General features: G+C 37.9%; 2 long non-coding RNA genes across 4 annotated transcripts in view; one reads left to right on the top strand and one right to left on the bottom strand.

Moving 5' to 3' along the window:
* Positions 1–13,534: 13,534 nt before the first annotated feature.
* Positions 13,535–21,273, bottom strand: LOC131382313 (uncharacterized). Of its 3 annotated transcripts, XR_009211692.1 has the most exons (4): positions 21,196–21,273; positions 17,229–17,366; positions 13,942–14,284; positions 13,535–13,763 (listed from the first exon to the last, which is right to left on the bottom strand). It is a non-coding gene; the product is annotated as an uncharacterized LOC131382313 (long non-coding RNA). The 3 variants fall into 3 exon arrangements; XR_009211691.1 differs by lacking the exon at positions 13,535–13,763 and having other exon boundaries at positions 13,898–14,284; XR_009211693.1 differs by lacking the exons at positions 13,535–13,763; positions 21,196–21,273 and adding an exon at positions 18,634–18,690 and having other exon boundaries at positions 13,898–14,284.
* A 69-nt stretch (positions 21,274–21,342) lies between these two features.
* The window catches only part of LOC131382314 (uncharacterized), a 31,299-nt gene continuing 25,208 nt past the window's right edge, over positions 21,343–27,433 (top strand). Inside the window, exon 1 of the long non-coding RNA XR_009211694.1 lies at positions 21,343–21,441. This is a non-coding gene — a long non-coding RNA (uncharacterized LOC131382314). The remainder of the gene's footprint in view (positions 21,442–27,433) is intronic.

Genomic DNA, 27,433 nt, shown 5'->3' with positions numbered 1-27,433 from the left:
TCCTGAAAGTGAGAAAGAAAGGCAGCTGCAGAGAACACAGACTGGAGCTGCAGAGAGGGAGGTAGTGCAATGCAAAGTTACATCTGTGATTCTGGAGTTAGGGCTGCAGTCATTTTTGTTGTCTGCCACTTTCAAACTGTGGGACTTTATGAGGGTGCTTCTGAGTGCTGCTTCCTTTCTTTGTAAGATGGAATGCTGATCTAAAATTTATGCCAGAGAGCTGAAGTGAGTGTAAGAGAAAAACAAATCCAAAGATAGTTGTGAGGGAATGGATATGTTAATTAACTTGATTCAGTTTTTCTGCAATGTACACATATATCAAAAATTATGTTGCATACCATAAATCTATACAATTTTTATGTCAATTAAAAAAACAAAGAATGGGGACACTAGTACTTTATCTCGTAAGATTTTTGTGAAGATTAAGTGGGCAAAATTATGTGAAAGTGCTCTATAAACTCTAAGGCAGGGGTGTCCAATCTTTTGGCTTTCCTGGGCCACGTTGAAAGAATTGTCTTGGGACACACATAAAATACATTAACACTAGGCTGAGCGTGGTGGCTCATGCCTGTAGTCCCAGCACTTTGGGAGGCCAAGGTGGGCAGATTACAAGGTCAGGAGTTCGAGACCAGCCTGGCCAATATGGTGAAACCCTGTCTCTACTAAAAATACAAAAATTAGCCAGGCATGGTGGTACGCACCTGTAGTCTTAGCTACTCTGGAGGCTGAGGCAGGAGAATCGCTTGAACCCAGGAGGCGGAGGTTGCAGTGAGCTGAGATTGCACCACTGCACTTCACTCCAGCCTGGGTGACAGAGGGAGACTCTGAAAAAAACAAACAAACAAACAAAAAACATTAACACTAACTATAGCTGATGAGCTTAAAAAAAATTGCAAACAGTCTCATAATGTTTTAAGAAAGTTTACAAATTTGTTTTGGGCCACATTTAGAGCCTGTGGGGAAGCTTGCTCTAAGGTATTATATGAACATTACCCATTGTTTTATGCATGCCATATAAAATGGAAAGAAAAAGTGCATCTTTTTCAAACTGTGAAAGAAATAAATGTTGCAGCAATTAAAAAAATTATGTGTGTTATACTAAATTTGGTCTAAGGATATCTCAGTACCTACATAATGAACTACAACCTAACTTAGTATGTAAACAGACCGAAAATTCTTTTTTTTTCTTTTTTCCTTTTTTTTGGGGGGTGGGGTGGGGTGGAGTCTCATTCTGTCACCCAGGCTGGAGTGCAGTGGTACGAACTCGGCTCACTGCAACAACTGCCTCCTGGTCTCAAGTGATTCTTGTGCCTCAGCCTCTGTAGTAGCTGAGATTACAGGTTCCCGCCACCATGCCTGGCTAATTTTTGTATTTTTAGTAGAGATGGGGTTTTACCATGTCGGCCAGGCGGGTCTCAAACTCCTGACCTCAGGAGATCAGCCCGCCTTGACCTCCCAAAGTGCTGAGAGTAGGGGCGTGTGCCACTGTGCCTGGCCCTAAAAATGTATTTTGTAACACGTAGCTTGGCGTCAGTCAATCACAGTAACTGAGCTTCAGCCAATCACAGACTGGGAACTGATCAGATCATGTCCAAATAAGGCAATCACTGAATTGTAACCAGTCATGCTTTCTCTGTACCCACTTCCATTTTTTGTCTATAAAATCACTGCCAGCCCACTTTGTCACCTGGAGTTCTCTGAACCTCTGAACCAGAGTTCTGAGGGCTGCCCAATTTGTGACTCCTTTGCTCAAATAAGCTGTTAAATTTAATTTGTTGAAAGTTTTGCTTTTAATAAGTATGTTGAAAGAAAATTAAATGTTGTAATTAATCTTCCTACCCAAAATGTTAAAAGATGACGTTAAAAAAATTTCCTCTGGGTGTTTCTGTGTATGTCTGCATTTCAGATAAGATCATATAGTATATTCTAGACAGTATTAAAGCAACTTTTTTTTCCATTTCACTTAGCATTTTCCCATATTCTTGAATATCAAATTTCTAAATGAGGGAAAAGGAAGTATTATTGATTTACTCCCAATAAAATGAATCACTGGCAACTTATATAAGAAAAATATTTTTAAAATCATTTGTTGGCAAGTGCATACTTCTAGCTGCTGGGATTTTTGTTACATCAGCCAAGAACTGTGAATAAAGTGTTGAAAAAATATATTCAAAGCAAAAGCCAATTGAAAAAATGTGTAGGGAGAAATAAAACAAAACTTTTTACTACATAGTAAAGATTATAGAAAAAAAGGATTCGATATGTCTTATCAGTCATTGAGGTTTAGAATATTTGCTTTTTGTAAACAATAAAATAAACATAAAGAAAGTCTTATTAAAAAAGCGCCAGGTGCAGTGGCTCATGCCTGTAATCCTAGCACTTTGGGAGGCAGAGCGGGCAGATCACTTGAGGTCAGGAGTATGAGACCAGCCTGGCCAACCCCGTATCTACTAAAAATACAAAAAAATTAGCTGGGCGTGGTGGCGGGTGCCTGTAATCCCAGCTACTTGGGAGGCTGAGGCAGGAGAATCACTTGAACCTGGAAGGCAGAGGTTGCAGTGAACCAAGATTGTGCCACTGCACTTCAGCCTGAATGACAGAATGAGACTCTGTCTCAAAAAAAAAAAAAAAAGAAAAAAGAAAATCCCATAACTCAATGAGTAGTTGAAGAATGTTGATACTAAACCTTTAGCAGCACTTCAGAGACTAGCATTACTACAAGCTGCATCGCCAGCCTCTGGTAGAATAACTGTAGATTATCTCTTGAAATATATATCTAGCATGAGGCTGGACAAAATACAATCCAAACCCTTGTTACTTTGGAGTCTGCTCCAAATAAAGAATTTCTTTATAAACAAGTGTTTGCCCTAACCTGGAATGTCCCCATCACTTTTGGGCTGCAAAATTACTGTCCTTTATACTTCTCAGATCATTGGTACTAGAGGGCATTCTATGCCCTAAATGTGCCCATGTTTCTTGGCCAACAGGTTGCACGCATATTAATTATGCTCTGGTTATCCATTAGTATAGAATAAGTAGTTCCAAAGCTTAGTGGGTTGATAGAACAACAGCTATTTATTTTTCTTGCCAATTTGAAATTTGTGTAGTGTGTGTGTTGCAGCCTCATCTCTGAGACCTCAGGTTGATTGACCATGGCTGGAGGCCAGAGGAACGGATTACTGGACAGGCATGTCTCTCTCTTTCTCTCTTCTTTCTCTCTTCTTTCTCTCTCTCTCTGTGTAACTGTTGTGTCTTTCTATGTGGTTTCTTTAGCATGGTGGCTAAGGGTTAGACTTCTTGCATGGTAGCTCAGGAGTCAAGAGAGAGTATTCCTACAGGCCTGGGCAGAAGCTGCAAGGCTTCTTTAGGCCTAACTTCAGAGGGCTTGGAATTGCCTTTATTTGGTTGGGCAAGTCACCAAGGCAGCCCAGATTCAAAGGGAGAGTAGTAAGTCTGGTATTTCTCTATGGGACTGCTGACAAAGTAGATGAGGCCATCTTTTGTCTACCACAAATTCTCAAATTTAAAAAAATGTTTTTCTTATCCTATGTTTTCACTCATAAGTGGGAGCTAAAGAATTGGTGCTCATACACATGAAGATGGAGATAATCGACACTGGGGACTCCAAAAAGTAGGAGGGTTGAGAAATTGCCTATTGAGTACAATGTTCAATATCTGGGTGATGGGAATCCAATCTACACCATGATACAATATACCCATGTAACATACAAGCTTAGGTACAGTGCTCAGTATTTGGGTGATTGGAATCCAATCTAAGCCATGATGTAATATAACAATGTAACATACAAGCACATGTACTCCCTGAGTCTAAAGTAAAAATAATGTAATAAATTCAATCAACCAATCAATCAACAAAATGCTTTCCTTTAAAGGAACTGTTTGAAAGAATGACTGGAGAGGATTGTGAGACTGAATGTGCAGATTCATTCTAATTTCCTGACCAATTTAATTTTTTACAAAAAGAAACAGAAAATACAGGGTACAGTAGCATTTTTTTCCAGCTTGCCTTCTGAATGGTTTGATTTTAATAGAGCTAACTCTCAGGACCTACAAATACTGGTATGTGAGCTCCGCTGCTTTACAAATTCAAAGTATTCCTCCCCTATTATATAGTATTTTTAGTTTAAAAAAAGCAAGCTAACACAATTTATACAAATGTTAGAATAACTAGATGTTTTAGTTGTTAAGAGATCAAAGTCTTTATTTTACTTTTTCCTCTCTAGTAGGCCATAACTAATAGTGTGCTATAGGCTGAAACTAAGAGAAAAAAATTGTTATTGATTTAATATTATCAGGTGAAATTTGCACAGAAAATTATTTGACATTTGTTTAAATTACCATTGAATATCAGTGATATTGTAGCAGGTGATGAGTAAAAGAAACTGAATGAAAGGATGACAAATTTAATGAAAGCCAGAAATTGAGAAGTGTGTTGCTCATAGTCTACAGAATAAACAATGGAAAAATAAAAAATTAGGAGAGCTACGAATGAGTCTCAGTAATTGCCTCACAGTTTAGAGAAGCAATACTTAAACTGAAAGAAAACAGACATGGTTTACCGTTTTATATGATGGGATTTCACCATTTTGAGATACAGCTTCCCTCTACTCCCTCAACACCCCCAGCCTGGTTTAGAGGGGTAACAGTATTGAAGAGACTTATTTTATTATAATCAGGATTAGATCATAAAACAGGAAAATACCCTCATTTACTATTCTGAACAGCCACAATAGTTCCCTTTATTCTTGTCTTTCTGAAGACGGTCTACAACCCATATTGGCCAAAGAACTCTAGATCCTCTACAAATGATCCCTTCCTAGTCTGTCCTTTTCTGATACCTGATGTAATTCAGAGCACTTTTACTCCTTTGTTTCTCAGAAGGTAATTATTTAAAGCTTCGGAAGTGTAGTAACAAAACAGGGCTGTGAAATACTACCTGTAGAAGAGCTACAACTTATGTGACACTCACTGAACCTATGCACTTTTCTAAGCACTTTTAATAATACCTTTTATCCTTACAACAATCTTATGAAGTATTAATTATGCCCATGTTACAAATGGTAAGGTGGAAATACTGGATGATTAAGTTAATTACTCCAGACAATATTCAAATAGCAAGTGGCAAAGATGTGATTTAAACCTAGGGAGTCTGAATTCTGAGTCCTGAGTTGTTATACTGCCTCTGAAAAGGCTCTGGAGCACACTGCTACAGAAAATTCTAAGTGCCCACAAAGAAGAAATTCTATTTACCCAAGTTCAAATTTAATAATAAAAATGGTGGCTTTTTAGAGCTTTTTCAAATCTCAAGCAATCTCCATCTTGAGCTTTGTCCATTGTGGTGAGATGGAGCACCCTGGGAGGGTGGGGAATCTAGAGCTTTCTTTAGCATTTGCTGTTGGAGATGTGCTGAGAGACTGAGTTGGAACAGCTGTTCCAGCAAGAGGAATATGGTTTCCGGATAGTTTGTGTGCCGACTCTGAGCAGATGTGGGTGCATGACATGATCAGCATTACGGAAGTGTGTTTGTAAGGTCCTGGGCATGGCAACTCAGAAACTGGTGACAGATAAATGGAGACCAGAGGGGACAAGCAGTTGTTATTGGAGAAGTCAATTGCTGAGGATGCAAGGCATAGCTCAGTTATGGAAACTGGTGATCAGGAATAGAACTGTTATAGAGACAAGGAAATCTTATTTTGTGTCTTAAAGAATGTCAGACTAGGCCGGGCGCGGTGGCTCACGCTTGTAATCCCAGCACTTTGGGAGGCCGAGGCGGGCGGATCACGAGGTCAGGAGATCGAGACCACGGTGAAACCCCGTCTCTACTAAAAATACAAAAAATTAGCCGGGCGTGGTGGCGGGCGCCTGTAGTCCCAGCTACTCGGGAGGCTGAGGCAGGAGAATGGCGTGAACCCGGGAGGCAGAGCTTGCAGTGAGCCGAGATTGCGCCACTGCACTCCAGCCTGGGTGACAGAGCGAGACTCCGTCTCAAAAAAAAAAAAAAAAAAAAAAGAATGTCAGACTAGAACCTCCTAAATCCTTCTTTTTAAAAGGACAGAATAAGCCAGGCGCAGTGGCTCATGCCTGTAATCCCAGCACTTTGGGAGGCTGAGGTGGGCGGATCGCTTTAGCTCAGGAGTTCAAGACCAGCCTAGGCAACATAGTGAAATCCTCTCTCTACCAAAAATAGAAAAATTAGCTGGGTGTGGTGGCATGCACCTGTGGTCTCAGTTATTCGAGAGGCTGAGGTAGGAGGATCGCTTGGACTCGGGAGTTGGAAGTTGCAGTGAGCCCAAATTATGCTACTGCACTCCAGCCTGGGCGACAGAGTAAGACCCCATCTCAAAAATAAATAAACAAATATAAAAAATAAATAAAGGACAGAATAGAAACACATGTCAGTTTGACAGGAAAAAAGGGTGTGATGGGAAAAATGTGAAAGAAAAAATGATGGAGTCAGTTTATTGAGATAAGGTATTTAAAAGAAAGAACAGAATAAAGTAAAATATATTATTAATGTGTAATATGTACACATTGTTGAAAATATAGAACACAGAATATAAGAAAGTGGGGAATAATAGCTGACTTTAATGTCCTTATTAATAAATTGTCACCGCTTAACATTAGATATATTTTTTCTAGTAATTTTTAAGTATATATTCGTGTATACGTTATATAAGAAACTGTTTTATATCCAGAATTGTATCTGCTGAATGTTATATTGTAAACATTATTCCATTAATCATTATATTGTGAAAAATATTATTTGACAACATGTTTTAATGGTTGCATAATATTCCACCCCATGAGTGTATTTAATTAATTTCATCATTTCAACATTTAAATTATCTTCCAACTTATTACTATTATCAAGAGCACAGAAATGAATATTCTTCTATGTAAATAGCTATGCACATCTTTGGTTTTTTTAAGCACCAATTTCATATATAAACTAGTCAGGTGAATTACTTTAACTTCTTAAAGATTTTTACTACATTTTGCCAAATTGTTTTCCAGAAAGGTTGTACCTATTTCCCCTCCCACCACATACTTGAAATATTACCTTTTATAATTTATTCAATTACTGCCATTTTTATGGCTGAGATTGGAATTGTGTCATTCTTTTATTCAATAAAGAGAATATTCAATACATGGAATGGTTATTATATAAACATTGTGTGCCCAGATTTGAACTAGATTCCATGGACTCTGATAGTGTCTTATATTTACTTTATTTTGCATTTTAATAACTAAGCAACCGGCAATGTTAACAGATTTTCATATGTATATCGATATATTTGTATTTCTTCTTTTATAAACTTTACATTTATGTTTTTTGATCATTTGCATTGAGATATTAGTCTTTTTTTAATTGATTTTTAAGGCCAAACCAAATGTTGATTTGGTCCAGATTCAAGTATAAGAATATTCTGAGAGTTTTAAAATATTACACAAGTGTTGGTTCTGGTTGGCTCTGATTTGAACTGATTCACTAATTGTTTTAACTTATTCATCCACTTAGCCACTATTCATCAGGCTTCTACTACATGTTCAAACTCAAACATTCTCATAGACACTGGGAGATATAACAATAAGCTGCTGTTTCTACTGTCAAGGTGAACACAGACCTGTAGCAGAGAAAAATAATGAGACAAGCAACTGCAGACAGGATCATTTTGCCGTTAAATAAATGTAGGCTTTTTTTCTATTTGGCTTTCATTCACTTGCCTTTTCTTCCTAAAGAATGCTTTTTTTGGCCGGGCGCGGTGGCTCATGGAAGGCCGAGGCAGGCGGATCACGAGGTCAGAGGCACCACGAAGAAACTCTCTACAAAAAATGTGGAAAAATTACCGGGTGTGTGTGTGTGTGTGTGTGTGTGTGGCAGGCAGTGCTGGCCTCTCTTTTCACTCCAGCAACCAAGAGTTGGTTATTTGAGCCGGGCGCGGTGGCTCAAGCCTGTAATCCCAGCACTTTGGGAGGCTGAGGCGGGCAGATCACGAGGTCAGGAGATCGAGACCATCCTGGCTAACACGGTGAAACCCCGTCTCTACTAAAAACACAAAAAATTAGCCGGGCGTGTTGGCGGGCGCCTGTATTCCCAGCTACTCGGGAGGCTGAGGCAGGAGAATGGCGTGAACCCAGGAGGTGGAGGTTGCGGTGAGCCGAGATCGCGCCACTGCACTCCAGCCTGGGGGACAGAGAAAGACTCCGTCTCAAAAAAAAAAAAAAAAAAAAAAAAAAAAAAAAAAAAAAAAAAAAAAGAGTTGGTTATTTGATGCTGATAAGATACTTTTATCTAGGACTTTAAATTTTAAGCAAATGATGCAAACCTTAATGGCTGCGCTACTAGCAGTATACCATAATGACGGCACAAGTGTCCTTCAATGGCAGAATACCCAACTTCAGTGGCTGTGTACTGTCAAGGCAGTGGAAGTGTCCTGATCAGGGTGTACTTGCTAAAGGACTATGATTATACTACCTGCTTTCTAAGATCATGTAGCCGTCTTTTTTTGTTGATTTTCCAGACCAGTACTCACTTAGGCTTAAGAAGTTTCTCTGAGCCATTTAGATTCTCCCAGAAAATTTTTCTTTCTCTTAAATAGTTAAAGTTGATTTCTCCTGTAGCCAAATGCATAATAACTGAATCAAGAAGTTCAGTGCAAAAATATACAAAGAAAATACAATTCAGGCTCAGTTAAGCAATGAACAATTGAAGTTGGCTTCATTTTTAATTTTCATAAAATACTGGTTTTTGCTTGTGTGTTTTATTTTGCTTTGGCTTTATATGTTGTTTGGGTTAAGGACCTTATTTAAAAATAATTACTAGTTCCAAACACAAGTGAACATTGTCAAATTATGTAAAATATCTCTACAGAATACTGAAGAAGAGTTCAGTTTGTGGCAAATCTTGCTCTTTTTGCCTCAGCCGTGTTTTAGTTCCTAAAGTAAAAAAGTTGGGCATCCTGTCTTTGGAACTTGTGATTTTTCCCTCTTCTCTATATAACTTCTTCATGTACTGCTTGTGAACTCTTTTGTAAGTTAATATTTAAGTCACTTGCGTATTTTTCTTTTAACTCATGTAAACTCTTTGGGAGAAACTATAATGTTATATAATTCTTTGTGTTATCACTGTACTAAGAATAAATTATTGAATTAATGAATTAATGGGAATAAAAAGAGATATAGAAGCCTTATAATATTGACCAAAATAAGAGGCCGAAGGCATCATTTTGCTTCATGAAATCAAAGCATTCCAAGGCTTTGTGATGTGCTGAGTCATATATCTGGTGGATGACAGAGGCAGGGGGATTTGTTATAGGACAAAGAGCTCTAAGGAAAGAAGACCAGTGAAGCTCATTGTTAACCATATAAGAGAAAAATGGAGAGAGAGTCAACATAGTCGCAAATTTTTCTCTTGAAAGTTTTTAAACCGAATGTATTGTTTAAAATGTTATTAAGTTGGTTATTGACATGTGTCAAATTACAAAGAGCAAAACTAAATTTATATTTTATTTCTTTTTTTAATTTTGACTACCTTCTCATGTAGACACGGAAGTAAATTATCCAAATATTGTGAACCAATGAATATTTTTTAAAAGCACCTATTCATTCATAGGTTATCAGTAGAGCCATGTTTAAATAAGAATAGGGTATTTCTCTATGGTTGTCCATATATTTATTTAGGAATATATTTATTTATTTTATTTTTGAATCTAGGTTTTGGTTGCTTGGATACAAATTTATAATTTATAAAAAAATCATTAAACTTTTTTATAGTTTGTTCAATGTGTTTTATATTAATAAAATGAATTAAAATATTATACAAAATAAGCTTGTTTTATATTGTTTGTTAGTAAAACAATGAGGATGTAAAATGAGATTTTTAAGTTTTTTTCTTTAGGAAAAAATTAAAATGTGAAACAACTTTATTTTGTTTTAGTACATTTCCACTGAGTGCAATATCTAACAGGATAGCATATAAGCCATAAGTGTACGGTCCAATTAATTTTTCTGAACTAAACACACCCATGTTGTCTGGATGAAGAGAGAAAATACTTCCAGCACCCCAGAACCTTGAACGGCTCCTTGTTTCCTTATCTATTATTAACTACTATCTTGACTTGTAGCTTCAAAATTGCCTGGTTTTGAACAATATATGTATAATCATGAATATGTGTCTATGTACTATTTTGTATCTGTTTCCGTTGTCAACATTATGTTGGTGGTACTTATCCATTTTGCTGGTAGTCATAATTTTTTGTTGTTGTTGTTGTATAGTATTCCTGTAGATCACTATTCATTATAGTATTCCCTTATATCACAATTTATTTATTCTACTGCAGGTAGGTTATGTGGGCTGTTTGCAAATGGTGCTGCTGAAACATTCTTAGACATGCTGTTTGGTGAATACACACCCCCCCCCCACACACACACACCTTTAATAAATACTTGGAATTGCTCAGTCATAAGATCCAAAATTATAAAAATTTTAAGATAACAAAATCCTCAGTTTTTAAAATATATTCCCCATATTTAGTAATGGGGAAGAATTATTAGGCAATTGCAATATTCAAAATGATCTCCCTAGAGGACATGCTTCCTCAAATGTGTAGCTTAAACCAGTTGGCAAATACCTCCAACAGCTTATTTTAGCATCATCACTTAGCCTTACAGAGATATTTACATTTCTACCTGTGCAAGATTGTCTCTACTTAAATAGGCTCTGAAGTGTCTTCTATGCTCCCGAGGCAAATTAAAAAGGAAATCCAGGAAGAATTGACAGGCTGTTCCCTAGAACTCTGAACAACTCTAATTATGTTACAATACATTTAGGTGGTTTAGCATGGAATAGTCTGCTTGCCTTTTGAGAACAGAAGCCCTAGTAGTTTCCGCAATGTACTTCTCTTGATGTGCTTAGGGAAGCTTCAACATTACACGTTAATGCAGGAAACAACTGTAGGTTTTTGTACTACTTAATAAATTGCTGTGTTTGACTTGTGATTTTTACATTCAATAATATAGACAATTTCATGATGCTGATTCCAAACCCAAGTCTCCAAGGGTTACCATTTAAATCATCATCACCATGAATGCCTTCATTTTTGCAATCGCTCAGCATACAGAGTTAGGTTCTGGTTCATCAGCCACAAGCTGGGCAAAACCCAAGCCCTAGAGAGGCACAAAGGTAAGGCAAGGGGAGCACCCAAGCAGGAGAGTAATTTACTTAGCTTCAACAATTCTGGCTCACAGGAACTTCTCTGAGTGCTGTGACAAGCCTCAGCATCAGCTGCTCCCAGCCTACTTGCAGGGAGTCCACCAGAGTGCCTGTTTCGTGTTAGTGTGTTAACAGCAGGAGCCGAAAAGTTCTCCAGACTGTCTTGTCCCGCTTTTTAAATATAAGCATCCTGTGTGACATATCCTGGAAGGAGAGGAATACAGATAAGGTGGATATAAATGAGCAGAGCTGTCTCAGACGGTAATGTATTTCCAAAGGTGTCTGTGGGGAGTTGGTGGGGATGGCACAGTTACTGCCTAATTTGCTTGGCTTTCTATAATCATTTCCATTTATCTGCAATCTAGTTAAAAGCTACTAGCTAGTTTATCCATTTCTACATGGGGATCCATTATAAAAAAGCACTTCTTTTTGCAAAGTAAGCTCCATTCTTGCCTATTCCCCAGAGTGAACTATCAAAGGATAAATTATTTTCTAGACAGGCGCTCCACATCACTGAACAACTCAATCTATGTTCTTTCATTTTCACAGCTCTCTCACTCTGTGCAGTTCCTGTGCTGGTTCATTAGCTGTTTCTAGTCAGGGCTCCCCTTTTCTAGCAAGCTCCACAATCCCAGAGTTCAGGCCTCATTCTCGTCATGATTTGCTTTTCTGTTGTACTGTAAACAATCAGTGGAAAAAATGAGTAGAGACTTACCTCATTTTTATTTGTGGATTAAACTGCATTTTGCAACTATTATTTTTGGGGGCTAGAGGAGAATTAATGATAGGCTTTAGGGGCCAATACACGAGGGATATTTAAATGCACATTTATCAAAATTAAATAAAATGAGGCTTTTTGTTTCTCAGTCACACTGGTCACATTTCAAGTGCTCAATAACCCCATGTATCTAGTGACTATCTTATTGGACAATGCAAAGTATAGAACATTTTCAACAGCAGAAAGTTCTATTGGATGGTTCTGCTCTGCTAGAGAATCAAATCCTTGTGAACAGGAGCATTTTCTTGGACATCCCTGTTGCCTAAGACAGTCATAGGGTAGGTGCTCTGTAAAAAATAATAATAATAACCCTACTTTAGCAAAGTTCATCTGATTTGTGAATTGTCAGGGGAATCTAATTGATGTCCTGTCAATGCTATATTTCAAGTCATGAGATTTTCTAGTTGAGAAACATTCCCCTATAGAGGTCCTTGAAAATTACATGTAATTGATTCACAAAACAGTATGAAGAAGGAAATAAATAATTTTATGATCTTGTTACTGAGAAATGAGAGGTTAAAACATTTGCAGATACATGTCAATAACTAAATAATACTGCAGGAAAATAAACTAAGAAATGCTATCAGGAAACCCATGATTAATTGCTAGGGGAAGCACAACTGTTACACAAGAAGAAGTCGAAAGAATAAGAGAGTGGGTGGATGGTTGTTCCATGGAAGGCTTTACAGAGGAACCAAAGCCCTGCCCATCCTTTTGCAGAGGCTGGTGTCATTAACACCTCTGATTGTAGCGAGGCCTATGACAGCAGTCTGGCTACAACAACATCAGTACCCCTTTTATCACTCAGCATAATTTCAGAGGTCTGTAGCCTAGTCAGGAGCCATTTCCTGCTTTCTGTGTCTTTCCCAGAATCAAATGCTCGTCAGAAAGACCCTCTTCATTGAGGGAGAAATTCTGTCTTCTTGAAAAGATGATAGTAACTCTGCACTCCTGTTGGTATCAGTGAACCAGTCTTTGGCAGCTTTTGCATTGGACTCTCTGATCATCCCCACCCCAGGAGCCCAGGCATCCCAAGGGTCCCATCCTGCAGACCCTCCTGCAGACTGCCCATTCACACATATGATTTAATTACCTCCGGCAAAGGAAGGAGAGAGGCTTAAAGGCTGATTAAAGAGCTTACAGAAAATAGATGAGATTAGAAGAATAATCCTCTGGAAACCCAAGGCTGCATGAGACAGATCTTGTGGGGTAGGTTGTGTGCTCCTACAGTCCTTGCTGCTCCTGTGTCACTTACAGGAAGAAGGCACACTGGAAAGTTGAGTCCAAGAAGAGGTGCTTTACATGGAGGTTGCATAAAGGGACAGAAAAAAATACACAATATAAAATACATATCTTTTTTACAAAAGATAAAACAGAAGCAATTGCTTCCCACCATTTTATAAAGAAGCAAAGAAGAAAGTATTTATGAAACATGATATATGCCACCCATTTTTTTCTGGGTGGTATTTTATTAATTAGTATTTATTTACCAATACAGTAAGCAACTACTCTGATAGGCATCCGATCCAAATTTTAATGTTAGAGTTAGCAGAAACTACACAGAAGAGATAGTTTGGTCTCATCCTCATCTGTAACATTTCTGTAAATAGACGGCAGGTGTGGTGGCTTATATCCGTAATCCCAGCATATTAAGGAGGCTGAGGCAGGAAGATTCCTTGAGCCCAGGAGTCCAAGGCTATAGTGAGGTATGATCTCACCATTGCACTCCAGCCTGGAAGACAGAGCAAGACCCTGCCTCAAAAAAAAAAAAAAACAATTTTTTTTGTTAACATTTGAGATGGCTCTATGGGGAAAGTGAGCATGCTAATTCCTGGAAAAGAGAGAAACTTGCCACCAAAGAAATTTCTCTCTTTCCTTGACTTGATCATAACCCCAAAAGTATTAGCTGCCCAGAAACTTTCCCCATCACCTTGAGTTGTCAAAAGTACAAAGAAGCAGAGGGCAAAGGAAGGCAGAACTCCAATGAGCTTCGTGAGGTCTCTGGAAGCCTAGCTTTTCCTTCAACATGTTACCATTTAAACCCAATCAGCTTCTGTTACACAGGGCAAGAGCTTGATGAGCTCATAACCTTATAAACAGTTCTCTGGAGAGATGCGGTGAGGTTATTTGAATATAATTCATCCAGGCAACAAATTGGCTCATCACTCAGTTCACAAATCTTCCTGTGGACCAGGCTGCCAAAACAGGAAGAATGTTCCCCTCTGTAGAAATCTTCCTCTACACGTTGTTAATTTTATGGAAAATCTAGACCCCTTTGAGAGTAAAACAATAATAAAGATAGTAAATATATACATAATTTTCTGAGTACCAGGCATTTTTCATAATTCTCTGTCTTCCAACAATCCAACAAGTTTTCTAGTTAGAAGGAGTTATTCTCATTGTATATATGAAGGAAATTGAAATTCTTAGGCATAACTATAACACACTTTTCAAGTTATACAACTAATAAATTAAGAAAGCTGTGTTCAAATTTAGTTCTTTCCTGTTTGAAAGAGAAGTTTCCTTCTAGCTCATCTACTCTGAAAGCAAAATTGTATTGGGTTGGTGCAAAAGTAATTGCCAATTTTGCTATTAAAAGTAATGGTGCCAGGTGCAGTGGCTCACGCCTGTAATCCCAGCACTTTAGGAGGCCAAGGCAGGTGAATCACTTGAGGTCAGAAGTTCGAGATCAGCCTGGCCAACATAGTGAAACCCTGTCTCTACTAAAAATACAAAAAATTAGCCGGGCGTGGTGGCTAGCACCTGTAATTCCAGCTACTCCAGAAGCTGAGGCAGGAGAATCGCTTGAACCCAGAAGACAGAGGTTGTAGTGAACCAAGATCTCACCACTGTACTCCAGCCTAGGCAACAAGAGCGAAACTCTGTCTCAACCACAACAAAAAAGTAATGGCAACACTGCAATTGCTTTTGTACCAATCTAATAAAAAGATACGAAATCCAAAAAAAAAACTTTTCTACTGGTTATGATGGGATAAAATTGATTTAATGGTTTATTTTCAACATGAGTTAATAAATCCTCTACTATGAATCACTTGTCACAATGTGTCTTAGGGAAAAACTGTCTTAATTTCTGATCTCAAAGAAACAGCAAATTTCCCTCTGCCACAAGTTTCAACTTAGGATTCTTCAACTATTGTGACATCCTGAAAGCTTGACATAGTAAGTTTGGGAAAAAGGATGTGACTGCCAGCCTATACAGTAATATAAGACAGTGCTTAGAAGAAACAGCAAAATCAAAAGCCAGGCAGGAAGTCCAGCACTATCTACCTGAGGGATAACACAGAAAGAGAGTTCAGTATTAGGCAACACTGAGGGCTTTCTTATAAAAATCATAGGATTGACTGTAATACAGTTCTCATATTTCCCTAATTAATTCTTCTTTGATGCTTGGATATAGACAATTGAGAGAGTGTACTGAAGTGAGTCTGCATTAGGATTTGAATTGGTACAGAAGAATCTAGAAAGCTAGAAGCCTAGTCACAGGGGAGGAAAATTCCTTTCTAGTTGAACACTGACATTACCAAAGGCATTTCCTGAGTATAGAGTTAAGAGATAAAATAATTGTAAAGAATATAATTAAAAGGAGAAGTAATAATCATTATTATTATTATTTATCAGAATTTTGACAGCATTGATTTATCGTAAGCAAGCATCTTATGGTTTAGAATTCTGAAGCCAGTTTATTCCTTCCTGGTTAACTAAAGTAAAATGTTATTTATCAAGCACTTTGAAGACACTTCCCACTTTGTTCTTTCTGTTTTCTACTCTAAGATTCCTTCTAAAGCCATGTTGATTATCAGCTACTTATCAGTATGGTGTACAAGATGGCATCTGTTCTGATTGGCCTGGTATTAGTGATGATTTTCTGGCACCTTGGTTATAGGGTTTGCCAAATATTTGCGACTGTCTTCCCTATTAAGTGGGGTATTAACTGTCCCACACAAGTACTCCCTAACTCACTTTTTTAATCTCAGAATTTGTGTCTCCTTTACTCATAACTGGGTAATCTGAAAGAATAATTTGTCATGATCTTTCTGTATACTATGTTTAATTTACATATTTAAATGTATATAGTCTGTAAACATTCTGCTGTATCATCCTTTTACTTATTATTGTAACCATCATTTCTGTAATTTCATTTCCAATACCTTTGATCACTCTGCTTTCATATTTCCATCCTTTCTTCTTCTTCTCTTCTCTTTGTCTTCCTCCCTGACTCCCTCTCTTTCTCCCTCTCTTTCTCTCTCTCATTTTCCCTCCCGTTACATTATCTCACATCTAAAAGTTAAATCTGTGTTTAGTTTCTATTTATTTTGGGTTTCTGTGTTTATTCTATTTTCTTACCAACTAATTGTTGTGTGTTGGTTCCTAAGAGTCATTTCCGTAATTTTTTTTCTCTCAACCCTTTTGCAAGTGAGGTTTTATAATTTGGCCACTTTTTGTAGCTAGAGAGTATTTCCTAAGCTTTGGAGAAAACCATTGGTTCCCTTGCAGTTAATAAGGATTCCAATTATGTGGCCTTGGCTTGTGGCATAGTGGAGGACACGGTAAGGGAATTTGTGGCCAGGCAGGCTGTCTTCCCAGAACATGATAAACTGTAGTACATTGCCTTTAGAAGCCAAATAGGTAAAGCAAATGTCTGAAGCTGATGGAGTTTTAAAGCAATATAGGTGTTGACTACTATGGAGAATTGGACAGTGTATCATGTTTACATTACTTTGATTTTTTTTTTAAAGTTTAAACACTTTTTTTTTTTTGCTGAATGAAACAAATCTTCTGTCTTCATAAGGACCAAGATCCCCTTAACTTAAATTAATGAGTCCCATTCTGTGTTACACATGGAGCTTGTCTTCTGGGCACAGGAATTTCTTGTCCCTTTTGGCAAAAACAATGTATGTAGGACATTGCCCTACTTTTATAGCACTAGCTCCCTCTTTGGATGTCTCCAGTGTCAGAATTCCTAATTATTTTGTGAGAAGTAAACTTGACTTGCAGTTTTACCCTGAGGGCAAATACTGGTGCCTGCTGATATGAAAATGCATACTTGACACAATTTTTCCACAGCAGTTATTAATTACTGCCAAGATATGGCAAATTGCATTATTACTTAGCACATATTCACTTCTGCTTTACCTCTATCTGTGGGAGGATTATACTTCCTTCCCCACTAATACTGCTGTTGGCCACATGTCTTACCTTAGCCATTGCAGAATCATATGCCACATTTACACAGAGGCCTTTCGAATGTACTGTGTCATTTGCTTATCCTCATTTACTCCTGAATTCAAGCATCAGAACACGCTCCATGTAACTATGGCTTTTGTAGTCTGAATCCTGGAAAATAGAAATATATAATAGACCTGAATCCCTCCCAAAACCTAGAACAGAGCCACTGCAGATCTGTAAGCATGACATAAATGTTTGACATCATGAATCATTGAGATCTTGGGGCTGTTTGTTACTGCAGTAGTTAACTAGTACAGAATTTGGTACCAGAAACAGAGTAATGTCATTATAAGAACCAAAGCAACTCCTAAAAACATCAACTGAAATATATACTATTGCCTTTAGGGAAGGACAGTGAATTGCAAGAAACTGTTATAGAAAACTGGACAAAGACAACCCATGCTACTGCAAGGGCAAAACAGTTGACTAAACTGTGTCCTGCAATATCTTGGAGGTAGTCAAGATATCTGATAAATTCATGTCCTTGGTTAATGCAGTAGAAAGAGAGAATGTTGGTAGCTGAGTTAATAGTTATTGGTTATGTTTGAGAAGGTTATATAAGAAAAAGATATTAGTTCAAGGAAAAACAAAATAAGAAATCAGGAATGAAAGAAAAAAGAAATAATCCATAAATGCTGGCAACTTCAGCATTGAAGGATGCATCTGTGTCTCCTTGACAAACAGTCAAAGATAAAATGGAGAGCAGCTTTGAGTGAGGAAAACCTGGTGAGATTGAGCTCAAGACTGGAACTCGGGGCAAAGGCACTGAGGCCCTAACGAGGGTACAACCATGACACCTTTTTAAAATCCACCATTTGATTAATCTGATCCCAGATTAGCCTTTTAACTGGTCAGAATGACACTTATAATAGACATAACGGGAAAGGGCATGTTTCTACTGAAGTCCAAGAAGCTCAGAGTTAGGAACTCAGAGTTACATCTTGCAACAAATCGTGGATGGAGACATTGGCATATGGAGCTGATGGAGTAAAATAGATAAAAATAGATCAAACAAAAACAAAAAACACTACATTTTTGACAAGTGCATTTCTAAGCTGGGCTAAAATGTACTGTTCTCTGAGTTGTAAAATGACCCGTGGGCACCCACATTTAGACAGGCAGAAAATGGTAAAAGTGCTTCTCATCCATGCTAAAGGGAATATTTTCGATTGCCCTTTTCAGATGTGTCCAAAGAGAAAGTGAAATGGGAAGAAATTCTCTAAGATAGAGTCAAGAGCCAATGGAACAGGATGGACTGTGGAGTTACTCCTAGGAAGTAAAACTTGTGCTTAATGAGCTGAGCTCTCTACCATCTCAGGGAGGGTGACTTGCAGTTCGTCCAGCTGCGTTTCAGAATTGCGTCTTCCACACTCACCTTTTCTGGATACGAGTGTTTGCTGTAGTTATCCTGTTTCTGGTCCAACATTGTATGCTGGATGTTTTGGGAGCAGATAACTTGTCATTTTAGGTCAGAGGTTTCTGGATCAAGAGGACCTATATCTAGACCAGATAAAGGGATTATCCTGAGGTCTTGGATTTCAAGCAAGATACCACATTGGAATAAAGCTTTATGGTTTCTTCATTGAAGAAAGGATGAATGTAATTTATATTTTGAATTATGTGGATATTTATGACTAAAAAGAAGTACTGTGATAGATTTTGTTATTCAAATAATTATACCATTCTCCCCATATCCTCTGTGGATTGGAGTATACTTCCTGTCACATTGATCTGGGGCTTGACTATGCGACTTGCTTTGACAAATACGTTGTATCCCAGTTCCAAGCCTAGGCAGTGGAGACATCACCTGCTACCACTCACCATATGTGCTCCAGCCTTTGACCGTGAAAACAGAACACCCCAGGTAGGAGATGCTTTTTTAACCTGGGTCCTGGGATAAAAACACGTTTGGAGAGGATCTGAACCCAAATCACTTTTGAAGTGAAGCTTCTGTAGCTGACTTTCAGACACAAGAGTAGAAAATTAATGTTCTTTGTTGCAAGCCAACAAGATATTGAGTGTGTTGTTGTCACAACAAAAGCTAATTAATACACCAGCCTGCTAACTTGTGGCCCATTCTTTGTATTCGATTCCATTGACTGAGTTCTTATTATAAATTTCCACCAAGAAGACTCACCTTATTTATGTTGGAGAATCTTCCATTCAGTTGCATATGTAAGTTCCTCTGTTCTGTTGGGGTTCATTGAATATAATCTATTTATATCTTTCAGAAATCACCATTCAGTCTAGGGATAGTATTCTTTCATTTTTCCATGTTCACCATAAGTTTATTCATACGTTTGTATTTTTTTATTCTGTCTTTTGAATGGAATTTTAAGAGAGAGAACTCACTTACACATGTAGTTGGTCACCTTGACTAGGCTCATCTTTTTAATCCCATTGGTTTTAGAAATGTGTATCCATATGGAGACTTGCCAGATAAGGAGGACATCTCTTGTTTGTGGGAAGGTTTTCAGTCCTTGATAGAATGATATTTCCAATGGGGGAGGGGTGAATGGTATATAAAATACCTGAGAGAATGCACATGTCTTTCAGGCCCTGCATGGACCCACTGCACCTTTTTAATAACCCTTAATAGTCCACTAAAACCAGGCAAAGATTCTCTGATCTAGGTCCTCAGAATCCGAATGATTTGGTACCACTGATGAAACTCAAAGATTCTAGCCAAACCTAATAGCTATTATTCATTAGTTAAGACACAGAGGTTCTTCTGTTTTCATTGTGAGCTACTAAAACAATTTGAGATATAGAAGAAGGATCCTTTGGAAATTGATTCTGAATAAATTGAGACAAAAATATAATGCCAGGAGGTGTAGGGGCCAGAGAGGAGTTCTCAAGGGAGCCAAAATGGCTTGGAAATCAGAATTGCCTTCTAGCTTGAAACTCCATACCATTAAGATTCCTATAAATACACTGCTATTTTCAGTAGCTGGTGCTACGGGGATCTTTTACTCCAAGTTTTAGATACTCATATTATTCTCACAGCTTCTTTTCACATTAGAAAACTGGCCACCAAAATTTTTCTGTAGAAAAATTGTATGTTATATGGGTTGGAGCTAATAACCTCACAAGCTAGAAATGGACTTTCTCCAATTCATCTAGCATCCTCTTTGCAAACAGTTCTAGTGCTCACCCTTTGCCTTCTTCTCTTCCATACTCCTAGCCTAAAAGCACTCTGTAAGTATGCTTCAGCTTAGCATGTTGTGGGAAGCATTACTTGACCTCCCTCTAACTTGTGTGTACATGGACACCTACATGATTTTAATTATCATATCATTTTTCCAGAAAACACCTGCTGGATGTTATCTGCTTATTAGAAACATTTTTGCCACCAAAACAAAAGACAGGTAGAAAAACAAGTAAGCCAGATAATTCCTAACCTTTTAGCCTTCTAGAATGCCGTCTTTAAAATATCTAAATGGAAAGATACATATACGTGTGCATTGCTGTGATCATGGCAGTGAAATTAGCTTATGACAAACCTGCTTCACCTTTGTCATTTGATCCTAACTATGTCCTTTTTCTGGTTTATCTTCACAGCACATCTTGGCTCTTGCTGTGTACCATGTCTACTTTTTCATTTTTCCTAAGTATCTCTAAAGCGTGTAAGCTTCCTAGGCCTAAAATCTACTAATCGCCCTTCCCTATGGGGCACATAGAACTGACAGAGATCATACCCTTACCTTGGTGCCAGCATGCTACTATTTCTATCAGCTTCTCTTTCCCTAGAGAACCTTCTCCTTTTCACTTCATCTGCTATCTTTCATGTCCCAAATTCACAGTACTCTCTTACGCAAAACAACTTAGGTCAGTCTTTCCTTTGATGACTCTTAGCAATCTGAAGAGGTTTTTTACATCTCATAAAGGGGTCTAAACCCTAATAAGACATGTAAAATCTTGAACGATTGCTACCTACTCATGGAGGGTGCAGAAGAAAAGCAGTCATTTAGTTTCTCAATTTTCTTTTTCGTCCTGAATCTTAGAGTAGGATTGGCAGCACTAGCTTCGGTTGTGCTCCCAGTTGTGGGGCAGTAACCATAGTAACCATTCTCCAAGATGGCCCCAAGGGATCCTGCCTCTTTGTAGTGACCTATGTTTACAGCCCCTCCCACATTCTGCCAGCTTTGGTCTGTGTGGCCCATAAAACATGGAAAGAGCAACGGTATGTCGGCTTCCGGGGTTATAAAAGACATTACCTCAGCTTTTGTTTTGGTTTCTCTCTCTCTGTCTCTCATCGTTTGCTCTGGGGGAAGCAAGTCTACAGAGAGGCCAATATGGAGAGGAGCTGACGCCCTTTCCGACAGCCATGTCGCCTTTTGTGTGAGCTTGGAAGTGAACTGTACAGTCCCAGTCAAGCCTTCAGAGACTGCAGCCCTGGCCAACAGCTTGGCTACAATGTCATCAGCAGCTCTGAACCAGAATCAGGTAGTTAAGCCACTCCCAGTTTCCAGACTGTCAAAAGTCCTGTGAGATGATAAATGTTTGTTGTTTTAAGCTGGCCCATTTGGGACGATTTGTTATGTAACAGAGAGCCAATATAAGAATGAAGCTATGAAGCTTCTGTGTTTACTTTCCCACCTGTAAAATAATATGATATATTCTTACGTCATAGAAATAGTTTCTAAATTAAATACAATGATAATAGGCATTGGGAGTACCTATTTTAGGAAGAAAAATATTACTTAAATCCAAATTTTTATGATCACTCTCTCATTTATCACACAAATAAAATATGTAAAGATGAATCTCTAAGTTTAACAATTTTTGGGATACAAGAATTGTGATTTGGGACATACACACCGACTGGGTGGTCTTTAGTATGTCTGAAGAATAAAGAGGGGCCAGGTGTGGTGGTAATCCCGGCACTTTGGGAGGCTGAGGTGGGTGGATCATCTGAGGTCAGGAGTTCGAGACCAGCCTGACCAACGTGGTGAAACCCCGTCTCTACTAGGAAAAAAAAAAAAAATTAGCCAGGCATGATGGTGGGCGCCTGTAATCGGAGCTACTCGGGAGGCTAAGGCACAAGACTAGCTGGAACCCAGGAGGTGAAGGTTGCAGTGACCCGGGATCACGCCATTGCACTCCAGCCTGGCCACAGAACAAGACTCTGTCTCAAAATAAATAAATAAATAAATAGAAGGTTGCAGGTTTTATAAAAGGATTAAATGTTATTTATTGATTTCTCAGAAAATTCACTGGCACAAGTAATGTTCTGGGAAGCTGGAAAGCTCTGTCTGGTGGTGGGTAAAACTAGTATTGGAGTTGCAGAAGTTTGTTTCAGTAGCTGTTAAGTAAAACTGGTTTCAAGTTACAACAGGCAGCTTCAGCAGCCAGGTTTGCAGAGAATTATATTCTTAGAGCAATGTTGTGTGCCTTGAGTGCTTTTTTACCCCTGCACTCTTGACTCTGTTTTAGTTGAATATGACAAGAATGCCCTAACTCATCTGATAAACTTTCACAATTCCTTATAGAAATCATTTATGAATGTTATTTTTGATGAATTTTGTGGGGGTAGGGAAGAAAATAAATATTGATTTTTTTTTTGTCAGCCAACAAAAATAGTGGGCATTTATCAATGCAATTATACTTTATCAGAAGGACACAACACTTTTTTTGTCCAAGATCTCTTTATATTCAGAGTTAAATTTTTAATCACTGCAAAGAAGTGAAGTATCACTAAGATAGTTTGCATTGCTTAATCATATTCCTTGACCTCCAGGCAACCATTAGTCCTTACAGGACACTTTTAAGACTTAGTGTCAAATTAGTTAATTAAATTAAATATCTATGGAATGTAAACAGACCCTCTTGAAAGTCTGTTGGAAAGTGTTTGGCAGATAGACATTCAGCAGTTGAGTGATAATTTTTCACAAATCGTGACCTGTCCATATAACCCCTCCAGACTTTGAAAATTCTATGATGTGCTTCAATATATTTGGTGATTTCTACAGGTTCTAATTGATTTTCCTGGCATACGTCAGGAAATAATTTTGCATGTGTCTCAATGAGGAAGACACATAACTTTCCTTCCTTGTGAGTATCTTCTCTTTTTATGTCCTGTCAATTACATTCAGTATTATGTATCTATACCATTAAGATCTGTTCCTCTGTTCTTCTGCATATATAATGACTTTCATTTAAACTAAACTTAGAAATCCATGTAAAACTCAATGATTGTTTGTATTGTTATTCAAATACTACAATACAGTGAAATAAGGTAAGTAGATAATTTCTACTCTTGTCTAAGTTTATAAATATAAGCAACAACAATTTTATCAAAATGTATACATTTTATTGGTGGGTTATCAATTATTTTAATACAGATTTTAAGATATCCTGATCTTAAGAAAGTTAAAACTTGAATGAGATATTTTATAAATTGAGGAAGTAACACACCGATTACCTCTTCTATAGGGAGCATTTTTATGTATTGCTTTATCTAAACTTGCCAGTGGCCCTTTGAGGTTTCAGATAGAGAGAGTGATGTTGACAAAGATTATGTAATTTACTTAGGTACATAGAATGTAAGAGACCAACTCAGAATTTAGCTCCCATTTTTTCCTCTAAATATTGTGCTCATTCTAACATACATGATATAGTTTGGATATTTGTCTCCTCCAAATTTCACATTGAACTGTAATCTCCAGTGTTGGAGGTGGGGCCTAGAAGCATGTGTGTGGGTCATGAGGACAGATTCTTCATGAATGACTTTCTGTAATCTCTTCTGAAGGTAGAGCTGATAGTATTCACTGATGAGAGAGTTCAAATCATCAAGGATGATGCTAAATTTTTTGGCCCAGGAAACTAGAAGAATCAGTTGCCACTTACTGAAAGAGGAAAGATTAAGACCAAGGCTTTGGTGGAAAGGTCATCGTCTCCATTTTAGATGTAATCAATTTGACATGCCTAGTATATATCAAGAAGAAGTTGCCTCGTAGGCAAGAGGAAAAACAAGTCTAGAGTTCAGGGAAGAGATAACAGGCCAAAAATATAAAGTTGGGTGCCAGTAGCACACATATGATATTTAAAACCATGAGTCTTGATCAAATCATCAGAACAGATTTGGTGATTTCATGAGTGGCTTGGTACCCTCCCTGCTTTAATGAGTTCTGATTGTTAAAAAGACTGGCACCTCCTTCTCCCTCTTTCTCTCTCTCACCATGTGACACACCTGCTTCCCCTTCGCCTTTGCTGTGATTATAAGCTTCCTGAGGCCTCACCAGAAGCAGATGCTGGCACTATGCTCCTTGCACAGTCTGTATAGCCATAAGCCAAAATAGATCTCTTTTCTTAGATATTCCTTTATAGCAACACAAAATGGACTAATTCAATATACTACCACTTTTCAAAGGATGTTATTGATTTTACCATTGTCTTTAGTCTGTTCCTACTAAAGCAGTATCAGTTTGAAAGAAAATTCTATCTATGTTTAGCTTGGGAAATGGAAAAGGATCTAGTACCTGTGCTTGATAATCAGGCTGTTACTGAGCTCACATTACATGTGCAAGCCTTTCCTCATAAAACTTCACAACTTCTCATTTAAAAGCCATTTCAGCCTTGGTTTCAGAAAGCGAAACAAAAAGAAATAAGACACAATGATTACCAGAAAGGAAATCTAAGATTTGTCTAGAAAATAATTAATTGTATCCATAATGACTCAAAAAAGGCAAGTGTCCAAAATGCAGGTTGTTGATGCCAAACATTTTCTTTTACCATCTTAGAGATGGGCTGCTATCATGCCTAAAATATCTGCATATGTTAATGAGGGAATGCTGGATATACATACATTTATTTTCCTATAGAAACACACAAGTAATAAAAGAAGAATTTTAATTTTATTGCCTTTATTCCCAGGATCTCTCCAGTTACTTAAATAAAATGGTTTTTAATTAAGAAGACTCTCTACAGAGGGACTGTATGATTCAAATAATGACGAGACTCCACAGAGACACCTTAGCAATTCAGCGTGATATGTAGGCTATAGTTATAGAAACCATTTTTTCTAACCTTCCGGATGCAACAAAGGCCTTTTGTAATTTTGGTGTTCCATCTGAAATGTTATGATAATCTCTCTTTGTTTTAGACTAAAACCATATTTTTGCCTACATAAAGATGCTTATTATTGTATAATTCTCCTCAAATGACAAACATGCCATCAAAATAAAATAATTTTATATATAAATTATTTTAACAGTAAATTATCAATTATTAAAATATAGATCAAACCATAACATGCTAGAATTTGCAGAAATAATCTTGACTAGCTTCTTTTCTACCAGTTGAGAAAACTAAGACTCAGAAAGCCTAAGTAATTTTTTACTTAACCGTATATACCTGTTAAGGTTGAACTTGTTTTTGGTCAAACACTCACTGTTCTGGTGATTCCATCAAGATACGTGGCTTTAAAAATCACATGCGTGGCTGAGCGTGGTGGCTCATGCCTGTAATCCCAGCACTTTGGGAGGCCGAGGCAGGCGGATCACAAGGTCAGGAGATGGAGACCATCCTGGCTAACACGGTGAAACCTCCTCTCTACTAAAAAATACAAAAAATTATCCGGGCGTGGTGGCGGGTGCCTGTAGTCTCAGCTAAGCGGGAGGCTGAGGCAGAATAATGACATGAACCCAGGAGGCAGAGCTTGCAGTGAGCCGAGATCACGCCACTGCACTCCAGCCTGGGCGACAGAGTGAGACTCCGTCTCAAAAAAAAAACAGAAAAAATCTTATGCATGCTACTGGCACCGAAGTTCATATTTTTGGCCTGTTACTGCTTCTCTGAACTCTAGACTTATTTTTCCTCTTACCTACCTGGTAACTTCTTGGTATATGCTAGGTATTTCAAATTGATTACATCTAAAATGGAGGCCCTGACCTTTCCACCAAACCCTCGGTCTCAGTCTTTCCTCTTTCAGTAAGTGGCAATTGATTCTTCTAGTTTCTTGGGCCAAAATTTTAGCATCAACCTTGATGACCTGAACTCTCTCATCAGTGTATACTATCAGTTCTGCCTTCAGAATACAGAAAGTTATACTCATACTTCTTATCATCTTCTCTTTCCCTTGTCCATGTCAATACCACCTATCATATACAGAGTTTCAGTAGCCTCTAACACATCTCCCTATTTCTACCTATGTCTTTTTGAAGTCTATTTTTGACACAATAGCCTGAGTGATTGTATTAAACTCTAAGTCAGTGTATATCTATCTCATCACTAATCAAAGCCCTCCAAGAGGCTCCTTTTCCACTCAGAGTAAAAGTGAAAGCCCTACACAGGCTACAGGATGTGTGTAACTAGGCTTTCCTTCCATAGCCCTCCCCTCCTTCTCACACCACTCCCTTTGCTAACCTCCTCTACTAACTCCTGCTACTTAGATGTTTACTCACTGTGTTCTGGTCTCCCTGGTTCCTTGCAGTGAATTCTTTACGTGTGCCAGGCAGCTTCCCCTATCATGCACATTTGCTTCATCGTGGAGGTTGCTGTCTCAAATGTTCATGTGCCTAATCTTTTACTGTCTTCAAATCAATGCTTCAGTGTCGCTTCGTCAAGGAAGCCTTCTCTGACCACTTTCTCTAAAATTGCAACCCTAGCTCCCAGCACCCCCATCTCCCTTTTCTAATTAGAGTGTAAGCTCCATGAAGGCAAAGATTGTGTGTTTTGTTCAATAATTTATACATCATATAGAGGACATTAAAAGGCGTACAGTCTGTGTTCAATGAAAAATTTAATGAGTGAGTGAGTGAATGAATGGATGAATGAAGATGAATAAATGCTTTTGGTAATGTATAGTAATCTATCAACACATTAAAACCTTGGGAAAATATCTAAGTAAGGGGCCCTCAATTTCTGTATACACACACACATATATATATAAATCTGTAGAATCATCGTCTTAAAGAAATTTTTTTTTTGCACATGAATCATCATTAGTGACATTTTGCCTATTTAAAGGCTATGGTATCGTGTAGAAGGTTTTTCCATTCCAAAAGTTCCAAAGTCACCTGGGAGCTAATGTTATTCTGGATCATTTGAATTTGTACTTTCTATCTTTGAAAGAAAATGATCAGTAATTGCCTTATTTAATGGTTACAGCTTAAAATGGTGTTGTAGATAGTTAGTGGAGGTGAGATGGTGAGTATCTGATTGACATCCTCAGT

The sequence above is a fragment of the Hylobates moloch genome, unplaced genomic scaffold (genome assembly GCF_009828535.3).
Source record: "Hylobates moloch isolate HMO894 unplaced genomic scaffold, HMol_V3 SCAFFOLD_22, whole genome shotgun sequence".
NCBI lineage: Eukaryota > Metazoa > Chordata > Mammalia > Primates > Hylobatidae > Hylobates > Hylobates moloch.
The sequence above is the reverse complement of the archived record's forward strand: the minus strand, read 5'-3'. Positions and strand labels throughout refer to the sequence as shown.